Below are 27,240 nucleotides of genomic sequence, written 5' to 3'. Positions count from 1 at the left end.
TTATTGCATTCTGCAGAATTTGTAGTGGTTTTAGAGAGGTAGAGGGAGTTGCAGTAGTCAAGTTTTGAAGGAGGGTGGCTTGGATGACGGTACGGAAGTTACTAGTATGCAATGTATCCTTTGAAAATGACTTTGCATTCGCTTTTTGTGCAGGTAGGATTTTTTTTGGAAAATGTGAATAGATTTGAAAATTCAATGTATATGCATTGGGGCTGATATTCAGCATCCCCTAGCCGGCTAAGCAAAACTCTTTAACTATTTGGACATGGTGACTGGCAGCCAGTTAGCCAGCTAACTTTGTCTGGCTAAACAGCCAGATAAGTGATGGGCATTCTGGGGCAGAGTTGTTTATCCTTTCTTAGCCGGGTAAGTGCTGATATTTACCCTTATCCAGATTATTTAGCTGGATAAGTCTACGAAAGTTATTTGGCAGTCCTATAGTTAGCCGGATAAATTTATCCAGCTAACTATAAGATTGCCAAGTATATTCAGCAACATGGCTATGCTGCTGAATATCAACCAAGTTAGCTGGATAAGTTTATTCAGTTAACATTTTCAGCTAGATAGCATTTGAATGTGGACCTCATTTTCTGATCCTGCCTAAAACGTTCCCCTGGGAGTGTCTCCCTCTAATGCAGCTAAAAGTACACATGCTGAAGAACCCTGTGCCTGCTTTTAGCTGTGTTGCTGGAGAGCAGTTTTAATAGCTTGTTTATTTGCATAAATCGCTATTTTCCCAGGGAAATGGTATGAAGACTGCAGCAGGCAAGCATTATCTCAGTCACTTTATTGGGAGTATTCCAGAAAGCACTCCCTGAGTTGTCAAACACGTGAAACACATTTTTAATGATTTAAAATGTACACCATGAAAATGCACCTCCTCTTTGCTGGCATTTTTGGGTGAAGTCATGGGTGATGCCCATATCCTGTATCATTTCATGAATAAGGGATTGGAAAATAGGATCCTGAAAACTATGGTGTTTTGGGGGAGATCTGTCTTCTATCCCAGGAGGAGACTTGGTGAAGGTGAGAATTTATGGATGCTGGTTAGTGCCACGCAGAAAATGTCATTGTGAGCAAATGCCTGAGAGTCATGTGGATTCTGCATCACATTGTCAGGAGCTTTGCCTCTGGATAGGGCATTTATATACCAGTAATTCGTAACCAGGCTTTGTCATGGCTTGTCTCACTTGACTGAAACGTGGAGAAGGTGGACTACTCCATTTTACCAACTACAACCCCCATAGTCTGAAAGGAGCCTAAGGCAAAAACAATGTAATGAGTTCAGTAGTTTAACAAGGCTAGGTAAAGTATGAGACCTACCTGAGGATCAAGGACTTCTTTAAGATCTTCATGTAAAGCCATAATTGCTATTGACTCAACAGATACCTTCCTATCATCTCCTCCTCTGGAAGGCCTAGCATGTGTCCATGAAAAATGTGCTCATGTCTTGGCCCATGTGCTCTCCTTGGTCTCATACACCACCAACCCCTCTCCAGCTGTGCTCTAGCCACCATAATAACAATCAGTGGCAGCAGATAAAGAGCCAAATGACCCAGCCAGAGAGCCCAGCAACGTGTTCAGCCATGCTTTCTATTTAGGGTTGTAACTGTAGCACCGTACAGTTTGCCCCGTGGTTTCTCTTTTGGTCTGAATTGCCATTTCATGCATGTTACCCTAGTACTTCATTAATATCCTTTTGTCACTAAGAACGCTCTATTTATCCCATGCCTTTGTGTATTCCCTTGGCATTTTTGTATGTTCCTCCTCTGGGAGGGCATTCCAGGCATCTACACCCTTTCTATGGTGCCGCTGATGTTTTCTCCAGCTACCTCTGCTGTGCTGCTAGACATCACCTGTACAGGAGTATCATACGCATCTGATAACTAAACATGTTTTCTGACACCCATGTGACATACCTGTGCTGAGTATTTTAGGGTGCCATCATGGAAGCTGTGGTTTCCTGTAACAAACTGGGATTTTCGGTGAAAACATTTGTATTAAGACAAAAAGTTAACTACACCTCTGAATTGTGGTTGAGTTCTGTATTAAGGCTAAAATTAACATTTGAAAATTTGAACAAACGTTTTTGTGCTGTTCTAATAGATAATGGGGTACTTCGCATAATTTTGCATTGTCATTTCCTTGTTGGCTTTTGTGTTTGTGATAATGTTAAAACAGGCACATTAATGCATGTTAAATGCTTGCGGGAACTCCCGCAGGCATTTAATGTACCTTATTGCTAACTCACGTGTTAGTACATAGGCCTCTTAGTGGAGTTCATAGTACAGTGCCTACTGTAAGCACAGAAACAGAGAACATGACAAATAATAAAAACTAGACTGCCCATTCAGTCTTCCTATCCACATTTTCTGTTTAGCTTTATAGAAGCTTTCATTTGATATATTGACAGAAAAGGTTTAAAATACAGGTTAACAACACTTGTATCATTTGCCTAATGAGTCTTGAGAAGCAAATGCATGCATCCATAGTGTTTCCTTTAATTAGAATATATATGTTAATGTAAAGTATGTATTTTATTATGTGGAACTGCTGCTTCCTTAACTGATCCCCTAAACAGCACAATGGCAGGATTTTTACATAAGATTTTATTTTAATCAGCATCTTTTTTATTTGACACTCATTAAGAGCCTGAGTCGGATTTCATCACACAAAACTGTAGTGCAACAGCAAATTATTAGATAGTGGTAATTATGATATAAATTCAAGAGAAATGCAGATTAATATAATGATATGAATGCTTGACATCTGTGGTATAGTTATTAATGGATTAGCCTACTGCAAATTTGTGACCATTTGGTATATCACTGCAAAGCTTAAATAACAGAGAAATAAAAAATGTAAGAATATTTATGGTCTTGGTTTGCTATTTCATCACATGTTTTTTGTGTTGATATTTCCTTGCTTTGTTTCCTCTGTCTTAAATGCCAAATTGCATAACATTTCATCTTACTGTAGTACAATAAGTAATTTTGTGCATTATCTGTTATGAAAGAATTATTAAAATGAACATTTTTTTTCCCAGAAATGGATACAATTAAGAGGCACGCTGAATTTACAAGAAGAGATGAAATACTATGTAAGGAGTAGCAGAGAAATATCTGGGTGAGTATGAGAGAATAGATTTATTTTTTGTCCTGCATGATATCTATATATCTATATATATCTATTTATATATATAATCTGTGAAACAAGAGTTGAATGGATATTGAATTAGTGTAGCTGAATGCTTTCTAGCTGTGAGTGGTATGGCGGAGTAAAATGTGGTAACTGATGAAGTGTAAGGAATTATTCAACATGAATCAGCTACTAGGACAGCACTTAACATCTGGATTGAAAATGGAGCATGCTTGTCAAAAGCTTTATCGTGTACTAATTTCTTACACAATTTAAAATTGCTTCTGAGGCTATTACAGACAAGGAGATAATCATTCTTGTTAAAATGTTAACTTTGTTCAACATGAGGTGTTTTCAGAAAGCTCAATTCAGTCTGTTATAAATTGCATCTGATGTTTTTGCCACGAAGGAGAGCAGTAAAACAACCATCACGTTATTCTTATGTCAATCCACTGAACGTCATATTTCTTTCCATTGATGAGCACATTTCTGCTCTGTGCAAGGACTGCCTTCAAGCAGGGGGGCAGACCAAAATGTATTTCATGTCTTCTTCTCACCATAGTCACAGGTCTTGGATGTAGCAGAGTTAGCCCTGTTTTACCATATTGGATTTTGATTTGCCACCAAGTGTATGCAAGCAATTTAGGGTTTTCCAGGTGTCTTCTCCACTTGTGACAGGGCAAATCGATTAAGTGGAGGGCTGGCACTATATGTAAAGGATGGCATAAAGTCAAGCATGATAAAAATCCTGCAGGAAACAAACAAGCAAATTTTCAAACAGCCATGCACGTAAATAACGGAAATTGCGTGTACATAGCTGGGCTTTGTGCATGTCGCGCACATTTTTGGAAGGGCTCAGCCACGTGTGTAGCTCCCGTTATGTGCAGAAGTGCCGTGCCCTATAAAAGGTGGCGGGGTGGGAGACGTGGTCTGGGCGGAGTGGGAATGGAGTGGGACGGAGGCTGGCCAGGACAGCTGGCACGCAGAAACCACTTGTGCTCCGGAGGAGCAGTAAGTAGTAAAATAAAAAAAATTGGCGATAGTTAGCTTAGGTTAGCTTAGGTTAGACTGGGAGAGAACTGGGAGAGAACTGGGGGCGGCCTGATTGCATCACTGTGCATATTTAGCAAAAACTGTGCACACATGGATGGCCATGCGCTGCTTTTAAAATCAACCCCTAAATGAGCTATGGAATCTTTATGGATAGAAACTGGATATGTGATTGATAGGAGCATAGCAGTGAATGTATACTACTCCTGTGGCTAAATGAAGAAAGACTGTGAATGTTAGCTGAAATTTTAAAGACAAATAAATCTAGCAATCAACCTAATAAATGAAGGTTGACTGACGTGCCGCAAATGCGCAGTAGAGAGCAGCTCTACCGCGCATGTGCGGGCGAGCACGTCGGTCTCAGCCAGCGTCAGAAAAAAAAACCAACATGGCGGCGTCGAGTGGCGGCGGCGTCGGGTGGCAGCGGTGGTGGCAGTGGGCGGCGGCAGCGAGTGGCGGCAGCGGCGGCCAGTAGCGAGGGAGGGAGGAGAGAGAGAGGGGAGGGATGGACTGAGTGAGAGGGAGGGAGTGGGAGGGAGTGACTGAGTGAGAGGGAGGGAGGGATTGAGTGAGGGGTGGGACTGAGTGGGAGGGAGGGGGAGGGAGGGACTGAGTGAGAGTGAGGGAGGGGGAGGGACTGAGTGAGAGAGAGGGAGGAGTGGGTGAGTGTGTGGGAGGGAGGTAGGGGTGGGGAAGAGTGGGGAGAGGGAGAATGAGGGAGAGGTGAGAGACAGGGATGTGAGTAAGTGGCAGGGGGAGAGGGAGCATGAGGGAGAGATGAGAGACAGGGATGTGAGTAAGTGGAAGGGTAAGAAGTTGTGGAGCAGAGAAAAAGGGAGTGGAGGAGGGCTGAGGGGGAGGGGATGGGATTGAGAGAGGGTGGGGAGTGACTGAGGGAAAGGGAGAGAGGTGGGAGTGACTGAGGGAAGGGGAGGGGAGGTGAGAGTGAGGGGAAGGAGGCAGTGGGAGACAGAGGGTGAGTAAGACTGAGTGGAGGGAAGGGGAGGAGTGAACGAGGGGAAGGGGGAGAGAGGGAGAAAAAGTGTAGAAGGGTGCTGTGTTAGAAAATGGACTGAAAAAAAATGTAATGTAGCCCGTTTTAACGGGCTTAACGGTTTGTACAATAATAATGGGAGACTTCAGTTTCCCCAGAATTGATTGGGTCAATGACTCATTGGAACGTGATAGAGAGGTTAAGTATTTAGATGCCATAAATGATTGCTTCATGGAGCAGTTGGTCCTAGAATCAACGAGAGGGACAGCTACTTTATATCTAGTCCTCAGTGGACTGCATGATCTGGTGCAAAGGATTACTGTGGTGGGGCCACTAAGCAATAGCTGTTCATAATGTAATAAAATTTTATATAGTCACTGGAGCGAGTACATTAAGTAAAACTACTGCAGTAGCATGTATTTTTAAGTCAAATATATTTATTGAACATAAATATCACAACATCACATCCAATAGTATAAACAAAAGGGAACATCACAAATACACAAATATCTGGATGCATTGACTCACAGTAAGCCTTCTCAATATTCCCAGTATATGCCCCCCTCCCCCCCCGCCAAATTTTAACAAATGCAAAAAAGAAAGAAAGAAGAGCCATACAGTTAACCAACATCACCAACCCTTTCATGACCGGAACCAGATCAAGCGGGCAGATGCTGTGTTCTTGTACATCTGACCGGTGCCATGAATAATAACTCCCCCCCCCCCCCCCCCCCCAGTCCCTCTGTCATTTATAATAGCCACAATACCCGAAAACTGGAGTTTTGAAAAAGGGCTCCAAGGACTATTTTATAACCCCTATGTCTGTTAATCAAACTAAGATAGAGCTTGGTGGACCTTTAAAATGTCTGAAAGAAAACACATAGTAGGGTCTAGAAAATTATGGTAAATAGAGGAAGGAAAGCTAAGGAAAAGTCAACAGTTAACAAACTCTTTCTGCAGAATTCCCTGTCCCAAGAGGTATCCTTGGTAGGGGCAGGCGCTCATCCCAGGAAGGTTTTGCTGAGAGAAGAGGGTGTGTGAAGGAAGTAGACAGGAAAGATCCCCAGAACATCTTAAGTTACCAGCTCCAGGCATCTGGTCTGGTCCACTTTAAAGTATAGCCCAGAAGGGAATCCTGGCCACGTGGCGTTTCCCTAAGCAGGGTAATAAGAGAGCAGGCCCAGGAGGGCATAGAGAAGCCTAGGACGAAAGGGAGAAAGAGCAGACACTATTTTATAGGCCTGGAAGCCCTAACTTTGTGACATGGTCAAACTGATGAAGCAAGCAGATTGTATGTTTTTTTCATTGTACATAATAAAAGTACTTCTGGTTGAGAGAATGCCTAAGTTCATCTGATTCTGTTCTCTGGCATGCTCCCTGGAGCCAAGGTCACTCATGGTGTTACACTCTTGGGCAGATGTCTTGGGTCTCCGCCAGGTTCTGGAAGATCCTGCATTGATCCCAGTTCATATCCTGCGAGATTTACAAATAAGAAAATGGGAAAATCCCATTTCTTGTACCCTTGTAGCAAGGAAATTTGACTTCAAGTACAGAGTTAAAAAATCCCCAGGCTTTGGCATAGTACAATTATTTCATCAATCAGTTGTGGTAGAATCAGCTGTTAACAAGAATATATTCAAATAGCTACTGGACAGTTTTGTCAAAAAGATATTCCAAAGCTCCATGCTTAATGCATGGATAACTGTTCTTCAATTTTATATGGTTCAGTACTTACATGGCTGTATTAAAAAACTAAAGCCATTTTTTCTGGCCGATGAGGGCAGAATCACATATCCTGAGCCACTATTGGATGCTGAAGATTGTATATGCCATCTTCTTCGATCTGTTTGAGGCATTCAATATCACTTTCCTTGTCTTACTCCATTGCTGCATGCTGCATGGTCTGATTGAGAACTAGTACCCTATGTGAGAATGACCATGAAAAATTGGCAGGCATGCCCTGCCTCGGTGGTAACATTTTCAGAGATAAGCTAAAGAAATAGTGACTCAGATTCAGGAACAACACACGATACAGTCCCTCCCATGGGACCGGAACAGCAATCTTCTGCAAAGCGTCCATTCTATGCTTTTAAAATACTTATTTCAGAGATGCCCCTTCCATCAGTTTTAGTGCTTCTGGATGCTGTCCCTACTTCTGCAACAGCAGCAACAACTTCCACCTCATGCTCAGCATTGTGAACGCAGTCAAACTAAAGAAACACTAAGGCCCATTACAAACCTCCTACTGGGCAACTATCTGCTCCAGTAGGAGGGAGAATCCATCACTATCTAGAAGAATGTTGCAAGATTACCAACGACTGCTGGGTTGTAAAGATTGTGGAGTCTGGATACCGCTTGTTTGTCCTGATTTCCTGTGCTTCCTCACCACTCAGCCTTCAGTCTGGATCTGTCTCACCCAACAGAACTCTACTTGGAAGTGGAAGCACTCCTTAAACATTGGATGGTAGAACCAGTTCTTCTCCATATCCATGACCAGGGATTCTGGGGGACGGAGACCAATCCTGGATTTAAGAAGCCTGAATAAGCATATACTCTGGGAGAAATTCAAAATAAATAATCTCCATACAATCCTCCCTTTTATCCAGAAGAGGTAAAGAATGTGTGCACTGGATATAAAAGATGCATATGCTCCTATCCCCATCCACCCCTTCTGCTGGCAATACCTAAGTTTTATGGTGGATTATTCTTATTACCAATACAAAGTGCTTCCCTTTGGTCTCTTAGCTGCCCCAAGAGTCTTCACCAAATGTTTAGCTATAGTAGCATCATATTTACGTTATCAGGTCATCCAGGTCTTCCCTTACTTGGACGACTGACTTCTGACAGCGAATTCCCAAGAGGGAGTTCTAACCTCCCTGGAGAAATTGTTACGTCGCTTACAGTTGCTGGGCTTCCTTCTGAATTTTAAAAAATTCACTCTAATTCAGTCCCAGAAAATAAAGTTCACTGGGGCATGGATAAATTCTCTGCAGAAGAAAGCTTTTTTGCATTCAGATCGAGCTGAAACTCTCTGGGCATTGGCTTACAGATTGTTGAACACAGATCAGTCCTCTGCCAGAGCTAGTTGTTCGTGGTTGCATGGTGGCATCAACTGTAGTAGTCTCACTGACCTGCTTTCTGATACGACACCTGCAGTGGTACCTTCCATTTCAGAGGGACCAGCTTACTGAGTTCTTAACAACCAAAGTAGAGATTTCAACAGAAACTAAGCAGGGATTGAGTTGGTGGCTGGACCCCTTTATTTTACAGGAAGGAGCATTGCTATGACAAGCTCCTCACAAAGTAACCTTAGTAACTGATACCTCCACAAAGAGTTGGCTGGGCCCACACTGGCCCCTTTTGAACTCAAGATTCCTGGAGAAACAATTTTGAATCAGTCTTCTTGAGTTAAAACCACAGATATCAAAAGTCACCAAAAGCACTTTCTATAAACTTCCTTTAATCTTATGTGATTCTGATTTGATAACTACTATTCATTCTTTTGTGTTATCACCACTGGATTACTGTAATGCCATTTATTTAGGACTTCCCCAAAAAACATTACTGTGCCTTACAACTAGTGCAGAACTCGGCAGCTAGGGTCATATCAGGATTATCTCCACGTGAGCATATTTTGCCCACCTTGGTTAATTTGCATCTTCTATCAATTAAATGGAGAATTTATTTTAAAATAATGTTAGTTTTCAAAGGTTTAAAAGGAATTACTCTGCCTAGTGTGAATTCAGCCTTGAAGCTTTATTGCCCTTCACGTTGCTTAAGATCTTTGAGTCAGTCTTTACTTTCCATACCATCTCCAAAAATCATTCGTTCAGATGAATCACGTAAAAGATTATTTTACGTTCAGGGCCCTCTCCTCTGGAATGCCCTTCCACTTATATTAAAGGAAGAGATTTCTGTGTTAAAATTCAGGAACTTGTTGAAAACCTACTTGTTTGCTCAGGCATTTGATGGTGTATGATATTGATTGAGCACTTTAATTCTTCAGGGTATGACTCTAAGCAGATTTTTTATAATTTTTATTTTGTTATTGATATTTTGTCAATATTCATTCTGATTTATGTCTGTGTTAAACTAAATTGTATGTATATTTCTTGTAAAGGGGATGGAACAGCTTCCCTATGAGGATAGGCTGAAGAGATTAGGGCTGTTCAGCTTGGAGAAGAGATGGCTGAGGGGGGATTTGATAGAGGTCTTTAAGATCATGAGAGGTCTTGAACGAGTAGATGTGACTCGATTATTTTCACTTTCGAATAATAGAAGGACTAGGGGGCATTCCATGAAGTTAGCAAGTAGCACATTTAAGACTAATCGGAGAAAATTCTTTTTCACTCAACACACAGTAAAGCTCTGGAATTTGTTGCCAGAGGATGTGGTTAGTGCAGTTACTGTAGCTGGGTTCAAAAAAGGTTTGGATACGTTCTTGGAGGAGAAGTCCATTAATGGCTATTAATCAATTTTACTTAGGGAATAGCCACTGCTATTAATTGCATCAGTAGCATGGGATCTTCTTAGTGTTTGGGTAATTGCCAGGTTCTTGTGGCCTGGTTTTGGCCTCTGTTGGAAACAGGATGCTGGGCTTGATGGACCCTTGGTCTGACCCAGCATGGCAATTTCTTATGTTCTTATGTTAACTGCTTAGAAATTATCTATTTGCGGTATATACATTTTCGTAAATAATAAATAAATAAGATATGCTCTAACAATTTTAACTTGTCTCCTTCAAGGAAAGACCATTTTTGTCCAAACAGATAATCCAGTCACCATGATCTATGTGAACAAACAAGAAAGTATGGGATCTTGGACTTTGGCAAGGAGGGATAAAAATATAGAAATAGGTATGCAGACATCAAGCTATACTGCAAGGACCTTCCTTCCTGGAATCTCCAACATGTTGCCAAATTGTCTTAGAATCTTTCATCCACACAAATGGTCCCTTCAGCAGTCCACAGTCAAGACTGTTAAATCTCTGGGACTTTCCAGCAATCAACCTATTTATTTAACTTTAATCTTTACTGAATTTCTAAATATACATTTATTTAGATTTATTTAGATTTTTATATTCTGCTTTTTGTCTCTTCAAAGTGTACATCAAAGCAGATTACATTCACATAGTATAGTAAACCTTGGTTTCCACACATCTGCTGGATTTTTGATTGGGGCATCCTGGCTGCAGTGTCTTTTGGAAGCAGAGTGATCCTGGATTCTCTGCAAGGAGAACTCTTCTGTCAACTGGTAATGGAACCCACACAAGACCTGGTGCTTACCAACAGGGACATATCTTTGATGTTGTAGTGCATGATTATCTGGGATCCAGTGATCACCGGATAGTGTAGTTTGGTATTTGGTTCATTTAGAGGCGAGGGTCCTAGACTTCAGGAAAACTAACTTTCTTAAAAATGGGGGAGTATCTCAAGGAGTCATTAGCTGGATGGGAAAATCTAGGGGAGGCAGAAGGGCAGTGGGCAAAACCGAAAGGAGATATAATAAATGGTAATTAACCTTTTTGTTAGAAAAGTAAATAAAAGAGAGATAAAGAAGAGACCACTGTGGTTTTCTAAAGAAATAGTTAAAAAGGTAAGGAAGAAAAGTTTAGTATTATAAACTACAGGAGTTTGCACAAAGAAGACAGGTGACAGTATCTGGAAAAAATAAGAGAAGCTTGGAAAGTAGTCAGGAATGCAAAAGTGCAAATAGAAAAAAAAATAGCAAACACAGTAAAATGGGGGGGTGCAAGAGGTTTTTTAAAAATATATATGTTAGTAATAGAAGGATGTGGAAAGGTGGCATTGTGAGACTCAGAGGTGAAGGGGAGGAATATGTAGAGGCTGTTGAGGAAAAAGCAAAATTGCTTAACAAATATTTCTTTTTACTGTTCACTGTGGAAGGACCTGAAAGCAGGACCACATAAAATAAACACAAATAAGATTGGAAGTGAGGTAAACCTCAATCTATTTCTGGAACACTGTGTTTGTGAGTTGCTAATTAATCTTAAAGTAGATAAGGAAATGGGGCCAGATGGGATACATCCAAGGATGCTAAGGGAATTTAGATATGTCCTGGCAGCTTCGCTGTCTGATCTTTTCAATGCTTCTTTAGAGCCAGAAGTAGTTATGAAGGACTGGAGATGGGCAGATGTGGTTCCTATTCATAAAAATGGAAGTAAGGAGGAGGCTGGAAACTACAGACTAGTGAGTCTGACCTCTGTTGTGAACAAATTAATGAAATCGCTTCTAAAACAGAGGATAATAAAGTTTTGGAATCCAATGGATTGCAAGATCTGAGGCAGTATGTTTTTTACCAGAGGTGAATCTTGTCAGATGAATCTGACCAGAGAGTTGGATCAAGGGAGAGCACTAAATGTAGTGCACTTGGATTTTAGTAAGGCCTTTGAGATATTTTCATATTGGAGAGTTATAAATAAATTGATTGCCCTTGATATGGGACTGACTTTGTTAGAAACTGAATGAGTGGGAAGCAACAAAGGGTAGTGGTAAATGGATTTTGCTCTGAGGAGGGTGGTATTACTAGCAGTGTGCCTCAGGGATTAGTCCTTGGATTGTTTTCTTTTCAACATTTTTGTGAGCGATATAGCAGAAATATTGTGGGGAAAGGTTTGTCTTTTTGCCAGTAACAAAATCTGCAACAGGGTGGACAGCCAGTATGATGTGGAAAACATGAGGTGGAATCTAGTGAAGCTTAAGTTGAGTCATGGTCTAGGGTCTGACAGTTAAGATGTAATGCTAAAAAATGCAGAATAATGCATATAGGATGCAAAAATCCAAGGGAAAGGTACAGTATTGGAGGTGAAATACTTGTAAGCATGAAAGAAGAGCGGGATCTGGGGGTAATTGTATCTGATGATCTTGAAGTGGCCAAATAAGTGATAAAACCGCAAAATCCAAAAAAGATGCTTGGCTGTATAGGGAAAGGAATGGTCAGCAGAAAAAAGTATATGATATGGCCCCCTGGTGAGATCTCATTTGGAGCACTGTGCACAGTTCTAGAGACTGGACCTTCTAGATGATATAAACAGGTTGGAGTCTGTCCAGAGGGTAGCTATTAAAATGGTAACTCAGCTTTGTTCTAAAGGATATGGGGATAGACCTAAAGATCTAAATATGTATACCCTAAAGAAAAAGCGAGATAGGGGAGATATGATAGAGGCATTTCAATATCTTAAAGATTTCCATGCACAGAAGGCTCGCCTCTTTTAGAGGAAAGGAGACTCTAAATGGGATGAAGGGGTAGACCTTAGAAAATATTTCTTTACAGAGAGGTTGGTGGATGCATGGAAAGTCTCAGTGGAGGTGGTGGAGACAAAAACTATTCTGAATTCAAGGCAGCATGGGATAAATACAGCGATCTCTAAGGGAATGATTTAGAATTATAAAGCTAAATCAACTGGGCGGCTGGGCAGACTAGATCGGCCATACGGTGTTATCCTGCCATTATTTTTTTTATATTTCTACCTGTGCAATATGCTGTACATTGTCTCAGTTATTTCTTGACAGAGCCATAAAAAATTATTTGCTGCCTGCATGCTTACAATTCTAGACACTTGTAAAAAATAATTTAATGAAGTAGATTATCACTTTTCTGCTAGGATATGAAGTGATTTATTGTTGATGGTCACTTTGACATTCTCTGTCATTGCAGAGAAAATGGAATATAATGGTAACAATTGATGTTGGCTAGTTAACTGGACATCATGATTAGACATGAGCACAGAACACATCCTTTTGTTGGGGTATATAAACCAAAGAAGAAAACCCACAAAATATGTATCTTGTAACGGCAACATTTAACAAATGTCATTATTTTAAAGCATAAATCAGTTTTTAAATAATTGGACTGAAGGTAGCTCAGGATTGTTGGAATAGTTTTCCCCTACTTTACTATTTAGATGAGGATTGTTGAGCACTGTTCCCACTCCACTATCCTGACGACCATTTTTACCAAATCATGGAAGGCTCAATAAGTGTCAAAATGTACATTTTATTCCACAGATTATATTTTCTACCAACTAAAATTACTGGAAACAGTTGTCTTGTGGAACATGATGCACTATGAGGTGCATATTCGGCACCATTTGTCCAGCTAGGTTTGGACTTAGCAGGACAAATGGCACCATTTCAGTATCTGGCTGTGCTCATTGCTCGGCATATAGCTGGCTAATATTTATCTGGCTAAAAGGTTAGCTGGTAAGTCAGAGACAGGAAGGATGTAATTCCAGGATGGAGTCAGCTACCCAGCTTAACCAGATAAATGTCAATATTCAGTGTTATCTGACTATCTGGGAGATGTATCAAGCCTCAGTAGGGCTCTAATGTGCATTAAATAGCGTATTTCATTCAATTCAGCCCTATCATGGCAATATTGCACAATATATGCAATATTTTGCATGGCCCTGTCCAGTTTCTCTCCCCTATTACAATGTGCTGCTTTGCATACAATTTGAGTGCATGAATTTTGCAAATTCATGCAAAACAGATCATCAATAGACAATTCCATGTTAATAATTTATCACAGCTGACTTAGAAAGTGGTCTGCCACGATAAATTAACATGGGGAATCGTTAAATCTAACATAGCCCCGGGAACCTAATGTGAGTCCCGGGGCTCCCGTGTTAGATTTCAAGGGCCATGCTGAAAAAAAAGTGCTGTGCCTAAAAAGAAAAAGTTGAGCGGGTGTCAAGGCTAGCCCCTTGTACACCCTGGGGCTGCCACGTGAGATGACCCTGACACCCAAAAGTTAACAAAAAAGAATGAAGTAGCTCGCAAGGCGACAGCCTACCCTCAACCCTGTCTTCAGTAAATAAAAGGCTTCCCCCACCCCCCTTTCTGTTGAAATATGGGCAGTCACTGGTCGGCCCATCCCTTCCCCCCAATAGTCAAACACAATCATTGGCAGATTAATTTTCCCCCATACCTCCCTTTCCCCCTCCCCCATTCCCCATATGACCTAGGTCCGATTCCTGGACCTTCCCCTATCACGTGGCATGGAGGATGGGATGGGGCAGCGACACCCCTTATTTAATAGAAAAAGGGGGTGAGGGGACCTTTTATTTATTGAAGACAGGGATGGGGTGGGGAGGGGTGCTGCAACATGCAAGCTATTTTAATCTTTTTTTTATCTTTCAGAGGCCAGGGCCATCTTGAGTGGTGGCTCGGGTGAATGGGGTCAGCCTTGACCCCCACTCAACTTGTTCTTATTTTGGGCATTTTTTTTAGGTATCAACCCTTGAAAGCAATGGTGGTCCTGTGAAATTGAAGCCGCTATCGCACCTAAAGGGCTACTGCTGTGTTTTGTGCCATGGTGTTTTACCCTGAGACAAAACTATGCACCATTCAGTCGCAATGGCTTTTGGGAGAGGGGCGCACTATTGTGGCAACACTCCCCCATGACAGTGGACTCCTCCTGTGAAAAAACATTGTGGCTTAGTGAATCTAGGTGTAAGTGAGCTGACTAACTTTAGGACTGCATGAAAGCAGTCCTAAAGTTAGCAGATTATACTTATCTGGCTAAGTTAAAAATAGCTGTAGATATTCAGCAGTGGCCGGGCTGCTGAATATCCATACAAAGTTAGCTAGATGTTTGACTAACTCTGCAGTTGGGCCATTTGACTAACTCTGCAGTTGGGAAACGAATATAGGCTTTTATATTGCTTGATGGTTGCTAGCTTCCTCACTGAACTGTTTTTAAATGAAAACAAACAAAATGACTGCCAACATGGTTTAATAGTGAGGTGAAAGAGGCAATTAAAGCCAGAAAGGTATCATTTAAAAACTGAAATGTAGTCCCAAATGAGGAAAATATGGAAGAGCATAAGCAGTGGCAAGATAGATGTCAAAAAGTAATTATGGTAACCAAGCTAAGAGTGAATTTGAAAAGAGTCATAGAGTTAAAAACAAGTAATAAAAACATTTGCAAGTATATTTGAAGTAAAAAGCCTGTGAGGAAATCAGTTGTGCCTCTAGATAACCAAGGGGTAAAAGGCTTGGTCATGGAAGACAAGGAAATACCAGGAAAGTGTAATAAATTCTTTGCCTCTGTCTCTAAGGAGGATGTTGGGGTCATATCCACTGGAAACATTTTTTGATAGCTATGAGTGAGAAAGACTAGATACAATTACTGTGGAACTGGAAGATGTAATAACTCAGATTGATAAACTAAAGATTAACAAATGACTGGGTCTGGATGGTATTCACACCCCGAGTCCTGAAGGAATAAAATATGAAATTGTAGACCTGTTTCTGGTGATTTGCAACCTGTCATTTTAAGCAGCCACATTACCAAAAGTCTAGAAGGTGGCCAAAGAGACACATGGTGTGATCGCGCCTTGAGTATTGCGTGCAGTTCTGGTTACCATATCTCAAAAAAAACATAGTCATGGAAAAGGTACAGAAAAGGATGACAAACATGATTAAGGGGATGGAAAAACTCCCTTATGGAGAAAGGCTAAACAGATTTAAGAGTCTATCTTATGGAAAAGATGACTGCGAAGGGAAATTTATAAAATCATGAGTTGGATGGAACAGGCAAATAGGGAATGGTTATTTACCCTTTCAAACACTAGAACTAGGGGACAGTTCATGAAACTAGCAACTGGCAAATTTAAAACAAATTGTAGTAAGTATTTTTTCATTCAACGCACAATCAAGCTATGGAAACTGTTGTCAAGGTGCTCAAGGTAACTCTAACGATGCTGGCTGCTAGGCTGTCCCCCCGCCAGCATGTGCCCTGAATGGGCCACACTCTGTTCTGCTGTAGCCTCTGCCTTGAAGGCTGCATGACATAGCAAGGCCAGCTCTATAAAAATCCTTCCTCATAGCTTTCTGCCGCCTAATCGAGAGGCCATCTTGCTGTAACCATTGAAGGCTTCTTACAGTGCTTATTCCTTTGTTTACAGATAAACAGACTCTGTACCCAGTCAGGTTAGATGCATTTATTGGTATGCAAAATAAGACAGAGTATCAGGAAGGAGAGACAAATGACTTTATAATCACTGTTGGAGCTCCTTCAGTTTTCTGCTTGCACATTAGCTGCTTATATACAAATTTTCTTTCTTAATCAGTTTCTTCTTCTCAGCACATCATGACAGATGGATCTGTTTCTTTTCATCTTTTTCCACTATTGCCCTAACATTAGTATCTTTCCTGTTCCCACAGGCTATCTCTCTTCTGAGTTTCATCCCCACCATGGCACCTGTGGTTTCAATCGATGAGTCTCTTTTGTCTAGTTGTCAGATCTCCCTGCTGGCTATGTTTCTTTTTGTGAAAGGAATCATGAGCATCTCAGCTGCAGTTCTGTGCGTACACGTTATGTCTGCTAGAGCTATCTCTTGCTCTGCAGATATACAATTCCCTCTTGACCCTTGCCTAGGCGCAGACAGCAAGGAATCATATACATGTGAAGTGCAGCAGAGAGATGAGATCATCAGAGATGCTGAGAGAGAGAATCTTATGGGCATCTGAAGAACAGTAGGAAAGATGCATAATGCTATCACTAGCCCAATTTAAACTACAATCCCAGTTAAGGTACTTGTCTTCCGAAAACCTCAAGGGAACGAGTACTCAAGCTGCCTGGTTAGCTGAGAGAAGAAGAATATGGTAGCAGATTAATAAGTATTGCAGGTAATCACTTCATCTCTAAACCATGTAAAATTGGAGTACTCAAATTAGAGAGCACACAACTGGAAACGTTACCGGCAAAAGGTGGGTAACCTGTTACGATTCCTCCTGTAGCTGTGCCACAGGAGGCCTCTCACCTTTTCTCTAGAGGCTGCACCGAAGCCAGGGCCTTGCCTGGACAGTCTATCCCGGTTTTGCTCCATGGCCTGGGAGGCCTTCCTTGCCATCTGGGCCTGCCTGAGGCCTGCTCTGCTTCCTCCTGGACTCTCTGGTTTGGGCCTCGCCTCTTCTTCCTAAGGGGCCGGCCTGCAGCTCTTCGCTTTAGTTATAGGGCCAGCCAGGTGTGGTCCATCTAAACTCCTCCCAGGGAGTTGCCTGCTTCCTGCACTACAAAAGGACTTTGCTTTCAGTTCTGCTCACCTTGCATTGGAGTTACATGCTCCTGGATGTCTCACCTTCCAGCGCTGCATCAGGCCTTTGTTTTTTGATGGAGCTCCATGTCTTGTCTTGATGTCCTGTTCCTGATGTCTGTGATCCAGTCCTCATGTTCCTGATGTCCTGTACCCCAGGTTCCTCGTTGCCTCATTTCTGGCGTGCCATGTTGTTGTCCGTGACCAGCCCATGGGTAGTGGCTGTGTAGGGCGCTCATGGTACAAGGCCATCTTCACCTGCGCAAGTACAAGCCTACGGAAGACTTCCGCTTCAGTCCTGAGTTGTCTTAGAATCCTTGCTTGCTTCCGTCCTGATCCTCGGAATTCCTTGCACTGCGTCTGTCCATGCCAAAGACTTTGAATGAACCCGTGCCATTCCACCGTGGTCCACGACCAGCCTAGGATGGGCTGAGTAGGGCGCGTCTTGGTAGAGGCTTCTACTGAATCTTTGCCATGTTCCAGCTTCAGTCATTCCACACCTCGTCTAGAGTCTGCTTCGCATGCAAGCATGGTCCACGACCAGCCCATGGGTAGTGGCTGTGTAGGGCGTGCTGCATCGCAGTCTCAACCCAGTCCTTGATCCTGCTTCTGAATACCTTGCCTGCAGTACCTCGTTCCTGAGTCTTCATCTGTGCACCCAAGTACCTTGTTCCTGAGTCTACATCTAGAGTCTCTATGTTTCAGAGCCTCCGTCTGCCCTCATCCTCAGTCCGGCCTGCTGCTTCTTGCCGATACCTTGTGGCAGGTCCGAAAGGGCTGGGAACGGTCGGAGGACTGTTTAATAACCAACACCATTGTGTTGGCTCCAGAAGCATGCAGGTCCGGCAGAGGGTCAGACCGTCTGTCTCCACCCATGCTGGGACACGCTTCACCTACCCTCGGTGCTGTCTTGGAGTTCTCTGGGGTCATGCCGAGGCCCAAGGGCACACAGTCCCCTCAAGATGGGATCGCTCTCCTAGCGCTCCCCTTCCGTAACAGAATGCAAAGCCTCCTTGAACAGGAAGGCCTTCCGTAACAGAAAGCAAGGCCATCTCGCAGCATAACCTCCGGGTTTAAAGCAATTTTATACATACTATGATCAAAACTAATACGATACAACCACCGAGTCCAGTGGCAAGATATATGAGAATATTTGTACCTCAACCTTGTATTTATTCCCAAAGTAATAGGAAGGGCTTATGCCTCTCTGGTTCAGCTAACTAATCAGAAGGTAAATTATAATTTTCACGTAAAATGCTTAGTAAGATTAAAAATAATGGGGTAGATTTTCAAAGGGTTACGTGCGTAACCCCCAAAAATTTACCCCTGTGCGCGCCGAGCCTATTTTGCATAGGCTTGGCGGTGCGCGCAAGCCCAGGGACGCGTGTATGTCCCAGGGCTTCGAAAAAATGGCGGCCCATGGGCGGGGCGGCGGTCTGGGGGCGTGCCCGAGTCCTCCGGCACAGTGCCTGTGCCGGGGATGGCACACTGGCGCGTGCAAGTTACACCTGCTAGAGGCAGGTGTAACTCCGTCAAATAAGGTGGGGGGGATTTAGGTAGGGCCGGGGGGTGGGTTAGATAGAGGAAGGGAGGGAAAGGTGGGGGGGATCGAAAAAAAGTTGCCTGCACGCGCATGTTATAAAATCAGGTGTACATTTGTGCGCGCCGGGTAGCGCACACAAATGTACCCCGCGTGCGCTCCTTTAAAAATCTGGTCCTATAGGCATTCTATCAGTAACTTCAACACAACATTGGCGGCCAAAATTTGTTTTTAAAGTATGACACAAGCCTCCTTGTGCCAATAATGATAAATTTAATGCTAAGTGTTGATCCCGCAGGGTTTCAATAATTTCTCTAGTTTGAGTAGCAGTGTGCTTTTGAATTTCAGTGGTAATATTTTTAAGGATTTCAAAAATAGCTTGCCGATGCAAAATACTAGTAGCAAGGCATGCATTGCTGTGACCAGCCCCGTAGATTAGAGCAGAAGCAGCGATAAGGCCATTTCGTTCATTTAAGGTTAAAGGATCCCATTTTACAGCACCTTCATTTGTGGCCCATTTAGAGTGGTTGTGCCAGAGGCTATCCTTTACAATGCATTAAACGTGCATATAAGAGCTAAGTTTGCACACAGAGAATGGCTATTTCTCCCATGATCAGTTGATTCCACGGATATCCTGACCTGCATATTACCTTTCTCTTCTGTGACCCACATTGTGAAAAACATTATCTGGAAGAATTGGCACATTTTACAGCTGCATTCAGAATTTCAAGACACACCTCTGTTCACTTACACCCGAGGTGCCAACTTACAAGATCAGTTGGTCCACTCTGATTCGTCTATTCGACAAGTTTTTTCTGCTGTCGGTTCACACACAGCCTGTGGTTTTTGTTCAGTATGTGGCATAATGATTCACACTTTGGCTATATTTTTTTCTAGACTCAACTTCACTTTTGTTTTGAATCATAACACTGATTGTTCCTCCACAGGCATTATCTACATTTTACAATGTTCATGTAACCTCTGGTATGTTGGGAAGACTCAACGGTCTTTGAGAACACGTCTGGTTGAACATCGTTCATGTTTAAATAAAAGTCGTTTGACAGCTCTTCTTGTAGCCCACTGTTTGGAATTCTCACATCCCTTTGACACTTTAAAAGCTTGTGTTTTAGAGCAACTTCGTCCCAAATGGCGGGGCGGTGACTTCAATGCATCACTTCTGCAAGTTGAGCAGCGCTGGATTCACCGGTTGAATATATTACATCCTGCAGGACTGAATACATCAATGGATCTTCATGTCTTGCTTTGAATCAGCCACCTGTTGTTTATTGTTACCAAGACAACTAGATTTTGTCACATCATGACATCATCCCGTGGGTTGAGCGCGGGCTATTTAATCCCTAGAACTGGTTTGATGCGGTCTCTGTCCCGTGGTTTGGATATCTTTTGCGAGACCTTGCATCCATCTTCAAGAGGTGCTTCTCCCATCGAATAAGTTAAGTAGTGACTGCTTTAAAATCACGTTTAAAATTAATTAAACATTTTTTGGTACATTGTTCTGTCTATTGTTTACAGATATTTTCAAATTCTTCAAATACTCCGAGGAAGCTATGCCCTATAGCAAAACACCGGCCGCTGTCGGGTCTTGAATATTTCTTCTTTGTGGTTTAATCACTCCAAGTCGGGACATTGGTTAAAAATTCATCTTGTTTAAAAATTCATCTTGTTTAAAAATCATTATCAAGTGTTCCAGCAGTATGTGCCGCAAATGATTAGTAGACCGGACAGTTCTTCAGTGCATAGAACACGTCACCTAGCTTTCTGATGTGGCATATACCAACATTTAAATATACCAAGATTTATTTATATTTCTTAAATATATCTCTCACTCTTTGATGGGACATTAATCATTAGTAGCGGTGCCTTCTTTCACATTGACCATTGAAATACAGGACCGCAAGAGTGCTCTTTGTTGTTTGTGGTGGCATATCAATATTACACATTGCTGTTAAATACTATAAAACCTGAAACGTAAAGTCTTCAGATAATAATCCACACCGAAAACAAGAACAAAAAGGCACTGAGTTAGACCTGGAAGTACTAGATAAAAAAAAATATTAATTGTCTCCAGCTAAATGAAAACCATTGGAACATATGATATATGTGAGAGAAGGAAATGTGCCAAATATCCAGTAGCTTGTATATGAAGATAGGGTGAAAAAGAAAATACTTGTAGGCATCTGCTCTGGTATGATTTGCCATCCGCCCGATAGAGCTACAGAGTTAGCAATGACATAGTGAAAAAAACAAAACCTTTCATGTCATGCCACACACACTGTCTTCACTTAGACCCACGGATTCATTTAAAGCTACCTTGTCCAGAGAAATTCAAACATTTTGTCTGGCGTATCAATAAAAAACACCCTCCCACCTTTCCATACTTTGTGTGGTAGGAAACTGTAAGGCAAAACGGATATTCTTATTAAACAAATCGCTGCATATAGCAGAAAAGATCCGCCGCTTCGCTGAGACTGCAGCTGATCTTGAAATATGACTTTCTGATCTTTATATTTCATATCTCTGCGTTTTTTTGTAGGCCATTATTAGCATTGCTGTTTTCTGCGCCACAGTTCAAAAATCTGGCAATAACTGACACTGGAGAACACAATTTTCGTTGAGTTAAATCTGACACTTGTTTTTGACTTACTTTTGACATCTGAATCAAAAAATGACCCCAGTTTTTCTCTCACATCAACTTTTTAAGGTACAGGATACCCTCCCTTTGTCCCAAAAATCATACAGAAGGGACATACAGAGGAAATAAAAGAAAAAAGTACCTGAATATACTGTTTATTTAGAGTTATTTTATTCATACAAAGGCTATATATTGTTACTGTAGGTCAAATTGTGTACAAGTAGTAAAGCTCTGCTACCAAACATACATATTAAGATAAAAATTTACACTTATAGCTTTTCTGGCAGTGTTCAATCTGTGGACAATCTTGCCTAATGCTCCAACAATAGTCAGCCATCATTTGTATATCCCATCTACACTGATACCATGCCTCCATGACCTTCAAATCTTGGTGGAATCGTTCATCTTGCTAGTCACTAACTGCACCAAGGTTTTTCGGGAAGTTAACAAGATGACTATGCAGAAAATGTACCTTGATGGTCATGTTGCAACGAAGCATTTTGAAGCTCTCAAGAGTTTCTGGACAATTTCGGTGTAATTCTGTACTCGTGTATTTCCAAGAAAGTCCTTGACAAGGTTTTTGAATGACAACCAAGCATTCTTTTGGAGTTCTGACATTGTCCCGATGAAGTGTTCATCGGGACAATGTCAGAACTCCAAAAGAATGCTTGGTAATGAAATGCCGAATCTGTGGACTGTCAAACACACTGGCCTTTATCTTTTCAAACGACAGGCTAGGAAATGCCAAAATGAGTTACTTGAAACAGTCTCCTTCAGTTGCAAAGCTTTAACAAATTGCTTCATGAATTACAACAATTCTGGCACTTACCGCAAAGTGCAAAAACGTTATCGCAGTTTGCGGTAATACCTATGCGAAGCGCTAAGATAGCGCACTTTGCGATAAACAGCCTATTACCAAAACACACGCCCCTTTTCCTATCGCATGCGATATTTAGTGCATTTTGATAAATCCAGGCCTAAGATGAGAAAAAACTCGATGTGATAGAAGAAAACTAACTGCAGTTTTGAAATCAGCAAGCCTATTTAAGTCTAAAACAGCTGAAAAATCGAACTCAACAGGAATTATGTTAAAAATTGTTCCCCAGTGTAATCTGGAGCGAACTTCCAAACCTCTCTTAGGCTCCAATCAATGGGCCCATTCAACAATCAGTTTGCCTTCTAATTCCGTTAGCTTTAACTCACTTGGCAACAATCCTTCAAGCAAGGATGAGAGTTCTCCATCTGGTACAGATTCAGGCAGACCTATAAATCAAAGATTATTTTGCCATGCCCTATTCTCTAGGTCTTTGAGCTTATCTTTAGTAGATTTAGTAGGTGCCCAGAACTGAACACAATGCTCAAGATGAGGTTGCACTATGGAGCAACACAGAGGCATTATGATATTCTCTGGTTTATCCTCCATTTCTTTATTCTCTTTTATCTTTCTCCTCATATTTTTCCCCAAATTTCAGACCACCCTCCATATGAGACATGCCTCACTTGGGATCGGCTAAATAGGATCTAATGATGTATCAGGCAATATTCATATGGAAATGGGGAAAAGGATCCCTCACGGGGAAAAATTATCTGTGGGGCTAGAGCTTCTGTGCGGCCAGCCAAATTATCTACCCAGGGATTCACATAATAGCAATTATTACCTTCTCCCAGATCAACACTTTCTTTTGGCGTTGAAGGGTATGGCAGCTGCTATGGGCGCCACAACAGGGAACTGCAGAGAAGGTGAAGTGGGAACATCTGCCAGGGGACCAGTGTGCTGACGGGAGCTCTGATCTTCCCCTCTGACAACAAAAAAAGGTGCGGGAGAAGCCGGTCTCCTTGCTGCAGTTGCAGCAATTAGGGAATTAACTTCCTTATTGGCATATTTAAACATAATTAAAAAAAAAAGTCTCTGGGGCATGGAAGGTCAGAAAGATGGACGGTACCGTTGATGGTTAACCAGCCTGTGCTCTCATCAGAGGTGTCTGAACACTCGGAACCTTCAGATGGAGGTGGTGAGGAACCTCTAATGGGGGTAAAGGACTTAACCTCCAGGATCAATATGGGTGGAAGAATAGATATGGGAGCATATTCCTTAGCAACCTGGATGTCTGTTGTTGATGTCCCCGCAGTGAGTTGCAAAGTAAGATACAGGGCTTTACACTCAGCTTTAGATTTAACTTTAGATTTATCATTAGATACCTGAGTAGATGGTTCGTACAGGGGAGGTGCAGGAGTGGCTGCATCTGGAGTTTGGGTCTCAGGATAAGATCCCGGGGAAGAGCTCACCAGGTCCCAAAGAGTTAATATCTGCAAGTGAACTTCTGAGGTTTACCTTTTTTGTGATTTTTTTTTTAAAGAAGTCATGAAGGGCTTTAAGGCTGGTGGGTGACAGACACCCATCTTGTGACCAACACAAAAAGGGACTAGTCTTAGCTTTTTAAAACCATTTCTTATTGTATTCAACAATAAGCTTTCGGTTGAGGGGAAAGGCAACAGAAACCTGATCAACTGATGTAGGAACTTTAGAATCTACAAACTTAGCTATTACAAAACCTATATATATATTAGCAAGTACGTATAAGTATCAGAATACAAATCAAGTAGCAGAAATAAAACCTCCGGGCATCCCTGGTAATGAAAGGAATAAACCAACTAAAATAAATAGAAATCTTTATACTTACCTCCGGGCATCACTGGTAATGAAAGGAATAAACCAACTAAAGTAAATAGAAATCTTTATATTTACAACCTCCAATCTTTATGGAGTATGTCTTCGTACAGCTTCACTTACTGTTACAAATTCCTCTCAGATGTCTCTCTGCTGAAACTACTCCGTATCTCTGTCCTGTGGAGGAAAACAATTGCTGCCCTTCCAGGCCACGCTTGGGAATCTCATTGGGGTTACGAAAATGAAGGCTTCTTACAGTGCTTATTCCCATGTTTACAGATGAACAGACAGTCGGGTTAGAAGCATTTCTTGATATGCAAAATAAGACAGAGTAGCAGGAGGGGAGAGACAGATAACCTGACCGTCACTATCAGTATTCCTTCAGGTTTCTGCTTGCACGTTAGCTGCTTATATAGAATGTTCAAAGGGTCATGGGATATAAACACTGTGGATTTCTAAAAACTAGAGGCTGGAAAATGTTGCAAAGGTTACTACTATTAACCAATAACCCTACATACTGTTAACAGAACTCCATCATTGCTCTCTGCTTCAACAGCAAGGGGTAACAGGAATTTGGATTCAGACAGTAACCAATGAGGGATCTGACTTTTACGGTTTGGGAAACTGATAAGCATGGGGATATCCTGCACAGTGCGGCAGATACTACCATAAGGTTCATATTAAAAATGGTCCATGGTTCATATTAAAATGGTCCATGGTTCATATTAAAATGGTCCATGGTTCATATTAAAAATGGTCCATCCAGTCTGCTGGGCAGACTGGATGGACCATTTCGTCCTTTTCTGCTGTCATTTCTATGTTTCTGTGTTTCCCAATTTCCTCTTATGACATGACAGCTGGATCTGTTTCGTTTTACCTTAGCCCACTATTGCCCTCACATTAGTATCTTTCCTGTTCCCACAGGCTGTTCTTTCTTCTATCTGAGTTTCAGACCAACCATGGCGCCTGTGGTTTTCATGAGTCTCTTGTTTGTTTCCCTCCTGCTGGCAATGTTTCTTTTTTTAATATGAACAGTTGCAGTTCTGTGCATGCACATTGTCTGCTAGAGCTGACTCTTGCTCTGCATATATACACCATCCTTGCACTTTACCTTGTCTTGTCCTTATTCCAGTTCTCTGTGTGGCCTACTAAGAGGCCTTCTTATATTGTATGTTTTCCTTTCTCCTGTGTGGTTTCCAGTGGCCTGTATCTTGCCTTTGTTCCTAGTACCTGCTCGTTTGGCCTCTCATTGACCTTTTGGTGGCTTACTTGTCCTAACCCTGCTTTGCCTTGCATCCTGTTCCAGATTTACCTTTTCTTGCATTCTGTCCTTGCTTTGTTCCTGTCTCCATGTCTGCCCTGTTTCCTGCCTTGCTCTGCCCCTGACTCCTCACCTGTCCCAGGTCTTGCTTGCCCTACCTTTCCATGCCCTCGGGCTGACTTCTCATTCCTGACCCAGCCTGATCTTAGACTTTGCTTCTGCTTAAACTCTGCCAGCTCTGACCTTTGCTTGCCTTCACCACTGCTTTCAGTGCCTTGATCGCTATGTCAGGCTGGCCACCAGAACCTGTGGCCTCCACCCAAGAGGGAGGGGCTGGTTTGGCAGAAGACCCTGCCCTGCTCTGCACGAGGCCTGTGCTGCTCCTGCTGGGGATTTACCTTTAACCAACCAGCATGTTGTTACAGCAAGTAACATAGTGGGGTTCAAAAAAAGATTAGACAAGTTCCTGAAGGAAAAGTCCATAACCACTTATTAGCTATATAGATGTGGGAAAGCCGGTGCTTATCCCTAGGAGGGCGATACAAGAAATAGATCAATTCTTGGGGATCTGACAGGTAGGTACTTGTGACCCGGACTGGCCACTGTTGGAGACAGAATGCTGGCCTCAATGGACCCAGCATGGCACTTATGCTCTTACCAAAATAATAGCCACACATTTCTGGGGGGAAAAAAGTTTTCTGGAAATTACAGGAAAGTCAATTTTTCATACTTTTCTTGCTCTCTCTTGTTAGAATGTGAGCTTTTTTTTTTCTTCCCCCTGAAGACTTTGTCAGAACACTCCATGAATGTTTTAACGTGTGTAGATGTGATCTAGATTTTTGTTCCTGCTCTGGGTGCCAACTATGATGTTTTGGTGTTTTGAACTTGCAGATTGAATTCATAGAATTAATAGATATTGTTTACTAATGTTTGGATTGGCATTTGAACCAGTAACAAAATAGAGTATACTATGTAGCAAAACCTCAGTTTGCTGCCTCTGCCCATGCTTTTCTATAATGAAAACGGTGTGGTTAACTGACTGGAGAGAAGGAGAGAAAAAAAACAGCAGAAAGATTCTTGTGCCAGATGTGGTCTTTGTAATTCATTTTTCAAATGAGTTGTATATTTAACTTATACTTAAAATTCCCTTTTAAAACTGTATGCATAGGGGATCTAGGATTCAACCAAAATAGAATTGGCAACTATTTACAAATTGATGAAAGGATTTTAGCAGTTTACACAGTTCTTCAACTAAAGAATTGCAGAAAAGATAATCAACTTATTAATTACTCTGATGAAAAGTATTTCTCTTCAGTATGTTCATTTCATTTTCTTTAAGCTTTGTGTACTCATGGCTCAAGAAATTGGACTATTTCCCTCAGAAGGCTTACATTTTTTTCTACCATATGTTAGTGAATATTTGTAAAGAATAAATTAATGAAAACAACTAATCTGGCCACTATTGCAGCAACTGGTAACAGGACCGACATGTGAGAGGGTGATCCTGGATTTGGTGGTTACAAATGGGGAGAGTGTAGCTGATGTCATAGTGGGGGATCACCTGGGATCCAGTGATGACAGAATGGGGTGGCTTAGTATTAGAGCAAAGGCAGAAGTTGCTCAATAGCAGGGTCCTGGATTTTAGAAAAACTAACTTTCAGATGGTGGAGTACCAAGGAGCCATTTACTGGATGGTTTATACTAGGGAATGCAGAGTTGCAGTGGGCAAAATTAAAAACAGATGATATAAGGGCACAAAACATTTTGTTAGAAAAATAAGGTAAGAGAAAAAAAGGCTAATAAAGAAGTGGCTGAAATGTAAGGGAGAAAATGGTTAGCATTCATAAACAGAAGAGATTGTAGAGAGTAAGACAG

At 41.8% G+C, this 27,240-nt stretch overlaps 1 protein-coding gene across 5 annotated transcripts in view; it reads left to right on the top strand.

The window, feature by feature from the left end:
- Window positions 1-27,240, top strand: part of FUT8 (fucosyltransferase 8) — a 543,593-nt gene that overhangs the window by 106,538 nt on the left and 409,815 nt on the right. For 4 of the 5 annotated variants that reach the window (XM_029598887.1, XM_029598881.1, XM_029598884.1 and 1 more), the window contains one exon: window positions 3,047-3,126. The exons of the other annotated variant lie outside the window; for it this stretch is intronic. The gene's annotated coding sequence lies outside the window, so the exon portion shown is untranslated. The remainder of the gene's footprint in view (window positions 1-3,046; window positions 3,127-27,240) is intronic. 5 annotated transcript variants of the gene reach the window in all.

The sequence above is a fragment of the Rhinatrema bivittatum genome, chromosome 4, assembly GCF_901001135.1.
Source record: "Rhinatrema bivittatum chromosome 4, aRhiBiv1.1, whole genome shotgun sequence".
NCBI classification, from domain to species: domain Eukaryota; kingdom Metazoa; phylum Chordata; class Amphibia; order Gymnophiona; family Rhinatrematidae; genus Rhinatrema; species Rhinatrema bivittatum.
The sequence above is the reverse complement of the archived record's forward strand: the minus strand, read 5'-3'. Positions and strand labels throughout refer to the sequence as shown.